This window comes from Pseudophryne corroboree, chromosome 5, assembly GCF_028390025.1.
Source record: "Pseudophryne corroboree isolate aPseCor3 chromosome 5, aPseCor3.hap2, whole genome shotgun sequence".
NCBI classification, from domain to species: Eukaryota; Metazoa; Chordata; class Amphibia; order Anura; family Myobatrachidae; genus Pseudophryne; species Pseudophryne corroboree.
In genome coordinates this window covers 218066139-218070108 of record NC_086448.1, presented here as the reverse complement: position 1 = coordinate 218070108, position 3970 = coordinate 218066139, and the positions used below count along the sequence as shown (strand labels likewise).

Genomic DNA, 3970 nt, shown 5'->3' with positions numbered 1-3970 from the left:
TTCATATCTGCCTTGCCCAATAAAAACCCATTCCTAATGGTGCTGCACAGCACACAAAGAAATATACAGGCGGTTCCTGTTGGCAAAATTTATTGACCACGATTTAAACCTCCGTATACCTATACATTTGGGTTACAATTTGGTGCAATGACGGTCAAACATATGTTTCTCTATTAAGAGATCATTTGTTCATTATAGTAACCAGGTTTATGGTTTACCTATTAGCTGCATACCAGCTGTAGTTTTTTGCCTTATCAATTCTAATCTACTACCATACCACACCGCGCATGCCCAATCTCATCTGATCTTGGAAGCAATATGGTGTTGGGCCTGGTCAGTACTTAGGTGGTTGACCACTAAGGAATACCAGGTGTTGTAGGTTTTTTGACGGCACTACATCGGTTATTGCACTAACCTCATAAATTAATGCCTGGAGGGCCTGTTATTAATGCCTTATTTATTTATCTATATATTCACAGTCTTAGCTTTGAATTGGTGGTTTACACTGTTTAACCACATTTTAGACACAATAACAATCTTTTTTTGGTGTACCCATATCTTATTCAAATATTATTAAAGGTTACATTTTAATTATCTCATTTTTACATTATTACTTACAACTTAAATCATAACTGTTTCCAAGAGCGAGTGCTCCCAACAAAGGTCACTTTTCTTTGCTTTTCTTCTCCTTATTACCTATGTATTAGACCTATGGGAGCACCATCGACAATTACCTTTTTCATCTACTTATAGGAATTCTTTCTCAATGGTAGATGGTGATAAATTCCAGAATTATTTCTGGTTGGTCGGTTTTCTTGGAAACATCTTCAAATTATTAATTTATTTAACATCACTCAGTCCTGTGCGGCATCCTCAACCCAATTCCTTACTAGTCTCTTATGTTACCTGCAAACTTTAAGGATCACCATGATTTACCATGGAGGGACCACAGAAGATATTTCCAACTAGCTGGAATACCCGGCATTGTCAAGGTTGAAGAATGGACCTTAAAGTACATTTGCCGCCTTCAGTTTTTTACATTGTCCTCACCTATAACCCCATTCCATTGATCCTGAAAAGGACTCCACTGCTTGCTAACCGATTCAGACCTGATCACTGTTGTGTGAAATTGCACAGCGGGCGATTATCGAATGACTGCGCATGCATATGTGCCCCAATGCGCAGAAGCAACGCTAAACAGGAAGCGGATGTTTGTGGGTGGTAACTGACCATCTTCTGGAAGTGTCAGGAAAAACACAGGCGTTCCCAAGTGTTTTCAGGGCAGGTGTGTGACATCAGCTCCGGACTCAACCAGCCTGTTTTGCACTGCAGGAGTAAGTGTTGGGCTACACACAGACTGCACAGACTTGAAAAATCATTAGATGGTGTGTGAGTTGCGAACGGATTTGCAGCTGTCCGCTGTCTGGCGAAATTTTTGCACGCCATAAACATGCACTTGCATGGGGTAGGTTTTCACTCTCTATGGGCAGCGGCTATCTGATCACAGACCTCTGCAAAAACACACAGCAGCTATCAGGTCTGAACCGGACCCATGGTTTTAGCCATGAAAAGGAGCTATCTAGCCATTTCTATGGAGAATTTAGACACTTACCTGAACAATGAGTTATATTTTTGAATGTCTGCGCAAAACACTTTTGATTTATTGTGTGTTCCAGCAATCAGAGCCTTAAGTGGCTCAGCTGGGTCCAAGAGTGGTGGGAGGTACACCTTGCCCCTACAGCAACACATACCAGTTGCTTCTCTGCACCATGTCTTAGCAGCAGTGCATGCGCTGCCTGAACATGTTCCCAATATTTACCTTAGGGTGCATCTCAAACTGGATATTTGCATCATAGTGAGATGCAATATGGTTAAAATCTTCCCATGGTTTAACCCCAGTTCCTATCTGGGGTATAAAGAATTTATGCAGTTGTATTGCATTTATGTGATTGTGCTGTACTTATGTAACTGTACTGATGTCCAATATCTGTGGACTGTGAGTGAAGGGCACGTGACTGGGAAGTTTCTGGACGCTCTGTTGATGCTGACACAGTAGCAAATAAAGGTAGGTAGCACAAGAGGCAGTTGTCAATCACCATTGGCAGTTACCATTGGAGAGGAGAGAATGGTGATGCAGGGAGCGGCTGCCTGAGAAGACGTGGATGACAGCGGGGGCTATGAGATGTTCCCTAACTATAGAGATCGGGATGCAGAGATTGGGTCCCTGATAGTTCTGATCGGTATCCAGACAGGAGGCGGAAACATCCTGTAGCTAGTCCACCACCAGAGGCTACACAGTGCCCAGCTTTTAAGAGCCAGAGGAGGACCTGAAGGGGAGAAGACACAGGTTGAGTATTAAACTAAAACACAGTACAAGCAAGTCTGGAAAATGGGTACTAATTCAGCCAAGCACAGCAGGAATGAGAGTGTACAGTAAATCCAGCAAGACCAATAACCCACTGATCTGAGACGTATCTTATTGTATCAAAGATATGTGATAAGGAGCATCTTTCTGGCTGGAGCATATAAAAAGTCATTAGACTCATTCCCCAGATATAGATGCCATAGGAGTTGGATATCCTACTCTTCCAAAATGTGATACCTAATAAAACAGCCCAGGAGTAACAGTAGTAAGCCAAGACATAGTTCCTCCCTGATGCCTATCAGCTATAAATATAAAGACTTTCATTAAAGAGCAATATTATTCTCTAGTGGGCAACCTAGTAGAAATTAACTCATAACCTAAGAGAACAGTAACTGTTAAAGTACTCAGTGACAGGAAGCATTTCCCTAAATAAACATGCTTTGAGGGTAAGTACAACAGTATATTAAGACAGATTGCAAGCCAATTGGCATCATGTATATATATATATATATATATATATATATATACAGTGTATATACTACAAATGACAGCATCCATCCACAAGGCCACAGTAAAGGCTTTTGGTATCGTATTGTTGTAAAATTGTTTTGTTTTACTACTTTGTTATAATTGCTTACTTGCAATTGTATAGTTATGAAATTGTATTGTTTGACTACTTTGTTATATATGGTACTTACCTTGAGGAATTGTTACTCAACTGAGTCTGCATATAGAGTAACAAAGAATTCCTGTAAAATAAAAGAGACCATGAAACTTATTGGTAAAGGATACAAAGTCTTTTGCCAATTATAAATCTGTTAATACAGGATAGATAGATAGATAGATAGATAGATAGATAGATAGATAGATAGATAGATAGATAGAAGTCAAAATGTATCTGGCACTCACTGCACTTAAATAGTGCTTGCCATTTTCATGCCCAACCTCAAGCAGGGAAAAGGCACATATACATCCACAATATGGCGGCAATCAGAGGTGTGAAGAACATAATAACTTGTCATGCTTCAATGTTGTTAAAACATGTTATTACATATATTTGTGGAGGTATCCCAAGCTAGCCCTCTGTAGTTAATTTTATTTAATTGCTTGGGGGGAGGCACATATTAGCTTATACTATTTAGCAAACCCCTGATTTAGAAGGATTACTCCTGGAGGCACTGCTGAGATCCAGGACAAAACAACAAAAAAGGATTGAGTCCTTAACAGGAAGTGATGTACATTTCTGGTGTAAGAAAATGGGTGTACCTCTTAATAGGTGCTTTGGGTAATGTGGGGATGTAGCAGATGGGAAATTAGCAGATGGGAAATGATGGGAAATGTAGCAGATGGGAAATTTTAGGCAAAGTGGTGAAATTATATGGTGTTACACATCCCAAAATACTAGATAAATGGGGAAGTGAGGGTGAGATAATCTGTGCCTTACTCATTGAATCAGACAATGATTACATTCCAATAATTATAGCAGGGAATGTTAAGGGCAGGTGATGACAAATTGTATGGCCAAAACTGAAGGGGATGTATATGACACAGCCTCTGGAAATATTTCCTATGGTTCCCCTTCTTATAAGGTTCATAATATTCCTG

General features: G+C 39.9%; 1 pseudogene; it reads left to right on the top strand.

Moving 5' to 3' along the window:
* Positions 1 to 263: 263 nt before the first annotated feature.
* LOC134929965 (5S ribosomal RNA) lies at positions 264 to 382 on the top strand (annotated as a pseudogene).
* The last annotated feature ends 3588 nt before the right edge of the window (positions 383 to 3970 follow it).